This window comes from Erinaceus europaeus, chromosome 8 (assembly GCF_950295315.1).
Source record: "Erinaceus europaeus chromosome 8, mEriEur2.1, whole genome shotgun sequence".
In the NCBI taxonomy this organism is placed as follows: Eukaryota; Metazoa; Chordata; class Mammalia; order Eulipotyphla; family Erinaceidae; genus Erinaceus; species Erinaceus europaeus.
The window spans coordinates 6460412-6473588 of NC_080169.1; the positions used below are offsets into that span (position 1 = coordinate 6460412).

General features: G+C 43.1%; 1 protein-coding gene across 4 annotated transcripts in view; it reads right to left on the reverse strand.

The window, feature by feature from the left end:
• Nucleotides 1-12821, reverse strand: part of STARD3NL (STARD3 N-terminal like) — a 48421-nt gene extending 35600 nt beyond the window's left edge. For 2 of the 4 annotated variants that reach the window (XM_060195845.1, XM_060195846.1), the window contains exon 1: nt 12658-12815. The gene's annotated coding sequence lies outside the window, so the exon portion shown is untranslated. Of the gene's footprint in view, nt 1-8632; nt 8749-12657 lie in introns of all 4 variants that reach the window. The other 2 variants (XM_007535245.3, XM_060195847.1) reach the window with 2 other exon arrangements.
• Between the last annotated feature and the right edge of the window lie 356 nt (nt 12822-13177).

A 13177-nucleotide genomic window follows, 5' to 3' on the forward strand; every position in this document is an offset into this window, starting at 1 on the left:
TTTTAAAAAAAAAGGACTTCCTATTTCCTTAAGTGGGAAAGAAAAAGAAGAAATAACTTTGGGCCTAAAGGTGCCTCAGTGGTGAATGGTGAAGACTTCCATGTCCGAGGTCCAGAGTCTGAGCCCCAATACTTCGTGTATATGCACAGTGATGCTCTGGTTTTCTCTCTCCCTGTCACACACGCAACACATCAAGTAAACAACAACAACAAAGCCCCTTTAACAAAAAGGAGGAGCATCTTTAAGGGAGACTATGAATCGGCTTTGGACAAGGAAAGCATCAGCTGCTGACATCCAAGAGGAAGAAAAACCGAGTGGCTGGATGTGAAGCAAGAAGTCAGGAGGAAAAGCTGGAGCTGGAAATAGCAATCTGGGAGTCCGCCATCTAGTCAAAGCAAACGCAGCAAATAAATTCTCCACTCCCTGAAGATGAGATGTGGAAAAAAGCAGAGGAAGTGGATTTATTTGCAGAAAGAAAGCACTGGGGACCTAGAGGGGGTCGAGCTGTTATGTATGTTATGCATGGACAAACTATTGTGTTTTACTGTCAAATTGAAACCATTAGTCCCCCAATAGAGAAATTTAAATAAAAAAGGCAGAGAAAGAAAGAAAGCAAACACTGAGGTGGATCCTATTTAGGTCCACCAAGAATTTCCATCTTCTTAAATAATAAGTGACAAATACTTATAATACTTAGTTAAAAAAAAAAAAAAACAACCACCTAAAGTAGTAGACATATAAAAGAATTCTGAAGTTAATGCAAGAATTCCCCCCCGCTCTCAGAAGCATCAACAGTTTTATCTACTTGAGGAAGCAGATTTACAAAAGTACAAGAGAATTATTAAAGAGAGAGGACAGAAATCAGTGAGAATCTTGAAAATAATATTTATTGTTGCTTAGTCCAGGGGAAGAAGAGCCAGCTGGATACAAGACCAAGGGGTTGGCCACAGGCACCAAGCCGCGGTGGTGTGGCCACTTGTGCTGGGTGGGCACTGCATGGTGTTTGTTCATCACCCGCACTCTACACTCATCAAGAACCTGGTCATCTACACTCATCAAGAACCTGGTCATCTGCATCTCACCAGAACTGAATGAATCAGATGGCTGGGCTGTCATCCCTACAAGAGGAAGGGCAGAGGAATGAGCCAGGGAAGGGGGGGGAGGGCAGAGAGCAGAAGAAAAGAAGGAGGAAGCTCCTCTCAAGACAGGCTCTGAGGAATATCCCTTTCTTTGTGTCTCTCCTCTCTTATCAGAAGCTGTTGTCCAGAACAGATAGAACAACAAGGCTGTCTAGATCTGTCTTTCCCCCAATTTCTACTGTCTCTCCAACCTCTGATTCTCCTCCTAAGATTTTTCTGACATTCAACTGATTTTTCAGCGTTTCCCTCCTTTTCCAGATTTATAGCTAGCTCTTACACACAAATCTTTTCTCCACAAATAACTGGGAAGTTCTATTATCTTCCCCTTCAAGATTCCATTTTTCTTTCATTAGCCAAATAAAAGCACTTCCTCAAGTGCAAAAGGCTTTTGATATTTTGGTTACTGACTGTCCATCACGTCCCAAAACTTTTCCTTGTTCTCAGAACAAAATCTACTTTTAGCTTTCTTAAAAATCCACAATAGGCTAGTTATAAAATGCCTGAGTTATTCTTACGGAGTTACTATAGGTTCTCCAAGTTTGACTCCACCAGTATTGACAATCATCAAAATATGGTAACTTAAAGGAACCATGATAAAAGGGAAAAAATGGCCTCCAAGAGCAATGGATTCGTAGTGCAGGCACCGAGCCCCAGCAATAACCCTGGAGGCAAAAAAAAAGTAAAAAGACAAACAACAAAAGAATCTAAAATATTTTCCCAATGCATCTGAGAACATCACTGCATAATGCAGTGATAATTCTTTAGTACTTGCTGACAGCAATTTTTAAACACATGCATGGAACTGACAATTTTATTGATCTAGATCTGAAAAATCAATACTATCTATGGCAGAGAGCCCACAGCACTCCTACGAATCACAGGAAGGTGGTTAAAAGTACACAATTATTTTACTATATTTACCTCAAAGACTAAATTAATACATTCATTAAGCATTTTTCACAGGCTTCCAAGACCTCTCTCATCTCTATCCAGAGACATGAAGGCAATATCCCAGGTAGTCACTTGATGAGAACACAGCAAAGCCACAAAGGGTATTTAGAGTCTCTTTTCTCAAAGAGGAGAGACAAAGGCCCAGCAGTTACAGCTGTAGCTGACAGCTTTGTTCTACTCACTTGTAGGTAGCAACTCAGAAACTGGCAGAAGTGACACACGGCAGCAAAGCTAGAGAAGATAGAACGTCAGTCGTCCCAGGAGTTATCTGAGACCAACCTCCTGTCTCACAAGCTAGAGCAAGGCGGTCAACGGGAAAGCATCAGCATTTCTGTTCTGGAGTATCTGCCAACAGGCAGAAAGAAGTTAGCATTTGTGTTTCCAACTATGATACCATCTCCCCAGAGAGTAACTTGGGTCCGCCCGCTCGTTAGATGTCAGGCACAGGGCAAAAACTAGTAATGTTATGGGCCCCTTAGAATACACCTAAAACAGACCTACTAGCTTTTTCCAAAACAGAGGCTCCAAATCTTCATCTGCAATATTCTTGCCTTTAGGTTCATGATTAGTCAACAATCTGTTCTGTTCTATATCCTAACTCTTTTTCAGCCACCAGGTTCCAGATGCTACCATGACACCAACCTGACTTCCCAGGGCCGAGGACCCCACCATGTGTCTGGTAGCCCTGCCTCCCCAGATCCCTGCCACACTAGGGAAAGAGAGAGTATGGATGAGTATGGATGAGTATGAGAGTATGGATGAGAGTATGGCCCTACCAAGGGCCATGTCGGTGGGGAAGCAGTTACACAAGCCAGGCCTTCCACCTTCTGCACCCCATAATGATCCTGGGTCCATACTCCCAGAGGGATAAAGAATAGGGATGCTGTCAGGGGAGGGAAGTGGATATGGAGCTCTGAGGGTGGGCACTGTGTGGAAATCTACCCCTCATCCTATAGTCTTGTCAATATTTCCATTTTTATAAATAAAAAAAAATGTCTCTGAAAGAAATCAAAGGCTGATAGATTCCAAGGAAGAGATTCTTCTTCTAGCGTTTGCCCTTCTTCCGTAGCCAGTCAACAGCGTCAGGTTGAGCCTGATGTAAAGTTTCAAGATAAATACGAGGAAATTAAATCCAGAAGAGGCACAGTCAGTATGTTTAGGAGCAGTGGGAGCAGCCACAGAAAGTTGAGGAGAAGATCCAAAGGGGCTTGGAGCAGGGCGCGGCTGCAGTGTGTAAGAATGCAGACAGATCAAAGACCAAGAGAAGGCAGCTTAGAAGTGTGAGCTCCTATTTCACAGCAGAAGCAGAACCCTACTGTCACAGAGGTTCAATTAAAGAAGCCAGGCCCTGAGCATACAGAAAATGCTCAGCCAGCCAGCAGGTATCTGGCTGCTAAGAAAAAGCAGGCTGAGCAATGGGTCACTTGGATTGAGCTCATTACAGGCTTCTGTTTCTGAATTCATGATAAAGATAATTACTATAGTACTGGCTACATTAATCTTTCTAGGACTTGAAGTGAAATAGGGCTGCAGTTTTAAGATCTAGGCATTAAACCCCAGAATTTATGTTTTCTCAATGTCCTATAAACTACATACTTTAATACCTGGGTAAGTAGAAGTCATGAAATAAATAGTTACAAATTCTGCTGCTGAAGGGCCAGCAAGCAGAGAACTGGACAACTGATGCTAACTAGCAAAATGTTAGAATGCCAACGTGTGATGGACAGCCAATTACTCACTTCTTTGGCTTTAAAATAAAAGAAGAAAGCAACCTCTTCTGTTCTAGATGCTTCACCTTACCCATCCTCATTTCTAGTCTTAAAAATGGGGAGGGAGTCGGGCGGTAGCGCAGCGGATTAAGCCAAGCACAATGACTGGTGTAAGGATCCTGGTTCCAGCCCCCGGCTCCCCACCTGCAGGGGAGTCGCTTCACAAGTGGTGAAGCAGGTCTGCAGGTGTCTATCTTTCTCTTCCCCTCTGTCTTCCTCTCCTCTCTCCATTTCTCTCTGCCCTATCCAACAATGACAACAACAAAACAAGGGCAACAAATGGGAATAAATAAATATTTTTAAAAACTGGGGAAACCTGTTCTGCACATAGATTCTATCTCATCCCTCTCTTTTCCATCAAATGAATATACATGTCTATAATGTCACATTTCTGCAAAGTCTACACCAACAAAGACTGCAAACTGATGGCCTATAACCAAATCATATATATGTATGTATGTGTGTGTGTATTAGTATTTGCTGGCTTACATAGTTTTACAAAAAATCTAACTGAAAGTATTAAAAGGTGAGAGCTTTTCATACAAATAAAATCTAGAGAGGGATAAGCAGTGGCATACCCACAGTTCAGTATACACAGCACCATGAGCAAGGACTCAGGTTCAGGCCCCTGCTCCCAACCTGTAGGGGGGACGCTTCACGATCTGTGAAACAGGTCTGCAGGTGCCTCTCTTTCACTTTCCCTCTCTATCTTCCCCCTCTCCTTTCAATTTCTCTGTAGGCAACAAGTTCCAACAATAACCCTGGTGGCAAACAATAACAACAATAATGAAATCTCGATCTCTAGATTCTCTAGAACATTATGTAATTCTCGCATTCCTCTTTTATCTCCCAGTCTGTCATCCAGTCACCTTCCTTACATACAGAAAGGTAACATCCCTGTCAGCATTTGCTATGTCTCCTGACAGGCATGCACGTGGGCCAGCCTAAAAGGTGATGTGCCCATAAAGCTGGCAGTATTGGGTCAGGGTTCATAAAAGCATAGCTTGGGAGGCGGGCGGAGCCAAGATGATGACTTGGAAGCAGCTACTGGCGTGAGCTCCGACAACAACTGCTGGAAACGCCACCAGGTTCCAGATGCCATCATGATGCCGACCAGGCTTCCCTGGACTGAAGACCCCACCAATGTGTCCTGGAGCTCCACTTCCCCAGAGACCCACCCTACTAGGGAAAGAGAGAGGCAGACTGGGAGTCTGGATCGACCTGTCAACGCCCATGTTCAGCGGGGAAGCAATTACAGAAGCCAGACCTTCCACCCTCTGCATCCCACAATCACCCTGGGTCCATGCTCCCAGAGGGATAGAGAATGGGAAAGCTCTCTCTTGCCAGCATTTCACTTCGGTGTTCAGACGCAGGAAAGGTTACTGCGTGAGGTGGCCATTTTCGCTACCTCCACGTGGCCCAACCTGCTTCTCTAGCACCCAACTCTGAGGTGCCAGCCAAATAAAGATTTGTGTTTCCTCTTCGCTCCAGATCTTCTCTCTGTCTTCTCCGTGGCTCGCACAACAACAACTGGACATGGGAACAACCTGTCCTCTTCCACTTTGGAGAGAAAGAACTGGCTCTCAATTTAACCATGTTCAGGAAAAGGGGATGGGAACAGATATTAGGAGGGAGCCTGAGGTCTACTATAATGGTAAAGGGAGTGCAAGGAAGGGATTTTGGCCAGGACAATGTGGCTATCATGGGAAAGGAAGAGTGAGGAGGGTCCTGGGAAGTCTAAGCTAATTTTGAAGAAAAATAAGGCATGGTTGTCAACACATAGACAGGTAAAAAGTCAGGGGTCTATAGTCAGACTGGATTGATAGACATCAATGAAAATGCTACAACCAACTGGGCCTTTTCATACAATGGGCATTTCAGCTGTATCCACAGCTGGAGTGTGAGGATGGCAGCTGTGAACATAGGGGGTCCAACTGTCCACAGCATGAGGGATACAACTTCACACCATCCCCACCACCAGAGTTCTACAACTCCGTGCCCTTCAATGGAAATTGCAGTGATTCTCCTAATGCCACAGATTTGGGGTGACTACTATTTCCACAACTGTCTATCTCTATTGTTCTCTATTTTTTCCTATGGTCCTGCTTTCTCTTTCATTTTAAGTCACACGTGAACCAATTACTACCTCTGAATTTATTCTCTCTCTCTCTCTCTCTTTCTTTTTGTATTGTCATGGAATTGGGTCAGAGCCATGTAGTCATCTTCTCCTAACATTTCTCCTCCCCCTCTGGGAGTCTGGACCAAAATTCCTAATTGAAAAGCAATGGGCAAGATAGAATTCCCTGCTTCATAGTAGAATGTAGACATAGTCTCTAGATTGAGGAGATGGGCTATGTTTGGGGGCCATTAAAATTAAGAAAGAAAGAAAGAAAGAAAGAAAGAAAGAAAGAAAGAAAGAAAGAAAGAAAGAAAGAAAGAAAGAATAGGAAAGCTATCAGGGGAGGGGATGGGATATGGAGATCGGGTGGTGGGAATTGTGTGGAGTTGTACCCCTCTTATCCTATGGTTTTGTTAATAACTCCTTTCTTAAATTAAAAAAAAAAAAAAAAAAGAGTAGGGAAGCTGGAGCCAGGCGGTGGCGCACCTGGTTGAGCATACATGTAACAGTGCACAAGGGCCCAGGTTCGAGTCCCTGGCCCCCACCTGCAGGGTGAAAGCTTCACAAGTGGTGAAGCAGTGCTGTAGGTGTCTCTCTGTCTCTCTCCCTCTCTATTACCCCTTCCCTCTCAATTTCTGACTGTCTCTATCCAGCAAATGAATAAAGATAAATAAATAAATAAATAAATAAGAAAGAAAGTTTAAAAAAGAATAGGGAAGCTATCAAGGGAAAGGATTGGATATGGGTCTCTGGGGTGGACATTGTGTGGAATGTACCCCTCTTATCCTATAGCTTTGTCAATATTTTCATTTTATAAATAAAAAAAAAAAGCATAGCCTGGTTTCACTTCTAGTATTGTTGCTTGCTGGTTGTGTAACATTAGAGTTACTTAATCCCTCTAGGCCTCATCTTCTCCTTTCAAAAAAAATTCGGCTAATAACAATGCAAGTTATCTCAGAGGGCTGTGGTGAGCGATGAATTAGTTTACATATAAAACAGTGGTTCCCAAGATGAAGGAAGGATCCTGTCCACCCCCTACCTAACACTTTCCCAGGACACTTGGGAATAAATGTCTAAAGACAGTTAAGGTTGTCACAAATAGTTGCGTTGTCACAGGCTTCTAGACAATGGATGACAATGCCACCCAGGTTTAAATAGCTCAGAGTCAGAGATCGCTGGTCACAGAGTTTGCTTTGACATTAAGTTACCATAGAAGATAGCCTCCAGATCCAAGTCAACTCACAAGGCAAGAGAAACAAACACTCCAGAAGTTTGAACTGTCCTAATATATATGCAAAAGGCTACCAGGAATAATGATAACAGAATTTTAGAACCAATCACAACCTGCAGAAGTCCTTACGTCTGGGAACCAAGAGTACTGAGTAGGTTTCTTAGTCCAGCACCTAGCTCGTTTTTCTGGGTCTTGCTTGCTCATCTTTAAAATTAAAAAAAAAAAGCAAAAAACAAAAAACCATTGCTATTTTTTTTTTCTGGTACAATAAACACAGAGAACACTGATGCTCATTTCTGACAATGCGCCTTCAGCATTTACAACCCTAAGCTTTCCAGTCCTTTCCAGTGACTTCTTGCTAACTGTAGGAGTCAAACTGTTACATAAAACAGGAAAGAGATTCTGCTGAATCAAAGCTTAAAGAAGAAGAAGGAGTAGGAGGAGAACGAGGAGGAGAAGAAGAAAGAGGAGGAGGGGAAGGAGGAGGAGGAGAAGATGGAGGAGGAAGAGGAGGAAACACGAATAACAGTGCTACTCTCAATGAGGAAAAATAAGTGTAAATGAAAATAAGGAACTCTGTATTTACCAAAAAAAAAAAAAAATCTACAAAAAATTAAAACTTTTAAGCTGAAGTCAACACATATTTACATGTATAAAACAAAGTATTACCAAAGACTGGTAAATCATGTCCTGGGGGGTGGGGGGTGGAGAGAAATGTCTACAAATTCTGTGAAAAGAGAAGGTTTTCATTAAAAATTAAATGTCTCAACGAGAAAACAATACAAGGCCAGGTGGTGCTGAACCCAGTACAGTACACACATTACTAGATGCCAGGACACAGATTTAAGCCCCTCGTCCCCACCTGTGGGGGGAAGCTTCACAAGAGGTGAAACAGTGCTATAAGTTTCTCTTTTCCTCTCTACCCTTCTCCTCTCAATTTCTCTGTCCTACTAAAAGAGAGAAACAGAAAGAAAGGAAGAAAGAAAGATTGAATAACTGCTATGAATAGTGGATTTGCCATGCAGACATGGAGTCCCAACAATAACCCTGGTGGTAGTAAAATAATAATAAGAAGAAGAAGAATGCAATTAATTAATTACTCAAAAAAGAAAATACAGATGCATGCAAAAGGACTGGTAGAACTTTGGTTGGATTTGACTTTGTAGAAGATATTCCGGATTACAGGTAGAGTAGAAGTAAAGATGAAAGGCACTGAAATTTTAATACAAGCCTGCAATTAGGATCTTTATTTTGCTTTTTTAGAGCAGGGAGTGCACACATGTATGATTTTACCACTCCCAGACTTTTTTCATTTAAAGAGATACACCACAGCATCGGAGCTGTCTCTTATGTCACAGCACCTCCTATATATAGTGCTGGGACTAGAACTTGAATCTTACGTATGGGAAGGTATGAGCCCTACCTGGCTGAGCTATCTGCAAGGCCCTCAGTTAGGGTTCCTGATGGAAGAACAGCACCATGCGGCCAAATTACAACAGCCTGGAAGTTAAGAACATGGACACCAGCTGCTTGAAGAATCTTAAAGGAGAGAAATACTGCAGTCAAAATCTCTAGGAAATGGCTCAAAAAAGCAAAAACTCTCTTCCGGCTAAATTTAAGTATCTTCCTACATGCAAGAGAAAAGTAAACTCCTTCAATATTATTCTAATTTGACTAATGAAAAAGACAGTATCTATTAAATTATAGAAAAGTTCAAAAACCACCAGAGACTAAATTAGGCCGTTGGTTATTTTACTATTATTCATAAACTATATTCCATACCCCAACCATAACTACTGAAATTAGCAATTCTTAAAAACAAAACACATTAACAGGCATTTCTTTCATTGTGGAAATATAGTAACTCACTTCTCATACACATAACTTACATGCTGATCTGTACTTATTTTTTTAATAACAAAGAAGGTAAATCCCTAATATGGTCCAAGGATTTCATCAAATATAGGAAAAAACTGTACTTGTTAACAGCAACTGTGAGGCAGGCTTGGCAGTATCCTTACACTTTTAGGCATAAGTATCCTTACACTTTTTAGGCAACTTTTAAACCCTTGCAACACTTGTGAAATTTAAATGTTAAAGTGAGTTTGAAACCCAGCTTTCCTTCTATTCGCAGAAGCCAAAGTATAACCCCAAAGTCTGCACCTGCTCATGCTCAGAAAAGGGAAGGAAAGTAAGGCAGTACTGCTTTATCTTTTTAAAAATAGCTTATATAGGGAGTCGGGCGGTAGCGCAGCGGGTTAAGTGCAGGTGGCGCTAAGCACAAGGACCAGCGTAAGGATCCCGGTTCGAGCCCCCGGCTCTCCACCTGCAGGGGAGTCGCTTCACAGGTGGTGAAGCAGGTCTGCAGGTGTCTGTCTTTCTCTCTCCCTCTCTGTCTTCCCCTCCTCTCTCCATTTCTCTCTGTCCTATCCAACAACAAAGACATCAGTAATAACTACAACAACAAAACAAGGGCAACAAAAGGAATAAGTAAATAAAATTTTTTTAAAAAGCTTATATAAGCTTATGGACAATAAATTCACAGTGTTCAAACACTGTGTTTTTATATAACAGAAATTTCTTGTTTGGGGACTGTCATGAAGAAAGTATAGCAGGAAAAACAGTAGTAGGCTGAAAATCAACAGGAAGGGAATTGGGTGTCAGGTGTGTTTTGAAAAATCTGAAAGGACTTGAGTCATGATCTCTAAAATGCCACTTGATATGTGATTCTAAATAATAGGATTTGTAGTTTCCTTTATACAGGAAGAGAAGCAGCGAGGTGGAGTGGCAAGGATTGGTCTTTGGAGCACACTGATGGCAATGTTCAAATCCAGACTCCCCTTGAACTAGCCAAGTGTCCTTCTGCCTTTGTTTCCTGTTTGGTCAAGATGGGGTATTTACCTTTGCAATATGCTGAAAGGCTTAAAATAAATGTCCTGAGCCTGGCACGTGGAGGCTCTATACAATGGACAGTTGTAATCCACTTGACAATCCGGTTCCCTTGAACTAAAAGACAGAGACTGACCACCTGTCTTTCTTTCTCAAGCATATAACGATGATAAAGAGAAGAATCAATAGTGGAGAGCAGGGAGTTGAAGATGAGTAGAGGTTTTGAGTCCTGCAACAGAACATCAGCGCATAGGAAAGGAAAAGCATATGGCACAACGCTTGAGGGGAGGCTTTCTTTTCTTTTTTAATTCAGAAAGAAGTGAACACAATGAGTCATTGCAATTAAACTAAAATAAAAGAGAACCAGCTAGAGTTTGATTATCACAATAGAAAGAAAAAAAAAGCTCTTTGTGATACACAAACTCTATTTCCTCTGCCTGTATGTATTTCTCACACAAGGTTTAGAAACTCTCACTCCTGCCCATCCCTTAAAATGGTTAAGCTCACAATTGCTCTGCGAACCTAAATAAGGACAAGTCTCTGGGAACAGCGTTAATTCCATTATTTTTAATGCAGTAACTGATTGTCTTAAAAGGTCAGTGTTTGCTACAATAAGATTTTAAGAGGATATTCCTCAAAACAATACAAAGTATTTCCCATGTATGCATAAGGTGCACAGCATATAGTAGAGTTCAAGAAGCATGGTATCCTATGTGATTTTGTTTTGTAAAAGATTGCCTCTAGAAAGCAACCATGTGTATGTGCAGACTGCACATACAGGCATCATCATCTTTCAGAACCCTTCCCAGTCCAAGCAAACTGAATTAATTCCAACATATTGGAGAGGTGAGATATGTCTCTGTTAACCTTTCTAAACTGATCCAAACTGTATTACTGAGCCAAGTGATGAGTGGGGTGATTCCATCTGTGACAGAGATGACAGCGGAGAGGAACATTGGCACATTATGGAACAGTTGGGAATTTAGCGTCCTGTGCTACATGAGGAAGACAGCTGAGTATTATCTGGGTGCGGTGACACCCTTCTTGGGGAGATGTGAAATGGTACACCTGTGATAACAACCATCCAAATCAACATTCCCCCGATAAAGTGACTTAACAAAAAACAAACAAAAAAGTTTCTTAAGGTTAAATCAAGCTTGAAAAATAAATGGGAAGAAAAAATAGTCCCTTTCTAATTCTAAATCAAAAGTAAGCAGACTATGCAGGATGTTCAAATGTGAGTCAGACAGGCAAAGCCATGTACAGAACAACTTGGGAAGCACTTGTGCTTTTTTAAAGAAAAAAAAATATTTGGGGGCCAGGCGGTGGCACATCTAGTTGAGCGCACACACTATAGTGTGTGAGGACCTGGGTTCAAGCCCCTGGTCCCCACCTGCAGGGAGAGAAGCTTCACAAGTGATGAAGCAGGGCTGCAGGAGTCTGTTTCTTTCCCTCCCTATCACTTTCCCTGCCCTCTCAATTTCTCTCTGTCTCTATCCAATAATACCTAGATTTAAAAAAGAATTCACAAGTTCATTGGTGATTTCATATATATATATATATATACACACATATATATGGTGATTTCATATATATATATATATATATATATACACACATATATATGGTGATTTCATATATATATATATATATATACACACACACACATATATGGTGTTTTCATATATATATATATACACACACACACACATATGGTGTTTTCATATATATATATATATATATATATACACACACACACATATATATGGTGATTTCATATATATATATATATATATACACACACATATATATGGTGTTTTCATATATATATATACACACACACACACACACACATATACATGGTGATTTCATATATATATATATACACACACATATATGGTGTTTTCATATATATATATATATATATATATTTATGGTGTAATATATACTGTGTTATATGTAGTCATCTATATAAAGAATTCACTCAGGGGCCCAGGCAGTGGTGCACCTGGTTAAGAGCACACACAACAGTGTGCAAGAACCCGGGTTCAAGTCCTTGGTCCCCACCTGCAATGGGCAGCAGGTGTCTCTGTCTCTCTCCCTATCTCTCCCTCCCCTCTCAGTTTCTCTCTCTCTCTAATACATCAATAAAAACATTCCTTTTTGTTTGTTTTGTTTTGAACCAGGCTTTTCTTCATGAATGAATCAGACCCGTCATCAACCGTGTCTGGACAATGCATGCATGGCCGCACACACCCACCCACACCCACATGCCATTCTCGGTCCCAGCAGAGGCCCCAGGAGGCCGGCATGGACCCGGGGTGCTCCGGCGGAATGGCCAGCGGCCTCGCTGCAAGCACGCATCGCACCGATCCCGGCCCAAAGCCTGGGCCCTGGCCGCGGCGGAGGTTGGCATGTTGCAAGTCGGCCTCTGCGCCCTTTGCGAAGCCGCCCCGCCGCCCCGCCGCCGCCCCGCGCCCGGGCAGGTCCTCCAGCCCCGCAGACTCAGTTCTCCGATCTGCCCCCGGGGGTGGCGGGGGGACAAGAAACCCGGCCTACCTCGCGGGGCGGCCGATCCGGGCCAAACCCCACCCCCCAGAGCCGGTCCCGAGCCTGCGGCTCCGCTGCGGGCGGAGGGGCGGGACCCAGGTGGCAGGCGGGCGCCAGACACACCGCCCCGCGGACAGCTGCCCCCGCGCCGCCGCCCCGAGCAGCCGGCCCGTGACGTCACCACGCTGACGTCTCCGCGCAAAGGCCACAACTCACCGCCGGAGGGACCGGAGACCCGAGGGTCCGTAGCGGAGGCAGCGATTGGTCAACAGGACTGTCAATCATCGTCTGCCCAATAGGCGACACGGGAAGGCGGGCGGGGGGCGGAGACCGCGGGCTGTCTGGGCTCCAGGAGAGGGTGGGCATGTGCAAGTCGGGCTTTGCAGTCCGAGGCATGGTGGCGCTCACCTGAGTCGAGTACGGAACGGTTTCCGTAAGCGGCAGCTTGCTGTTCCTGCACTGTTCTGCTTCTTTTACCTTCCTCGGGGTTTAGGGTGGGCATCTAGGCTCCTGCTTCTAGAAAATACTT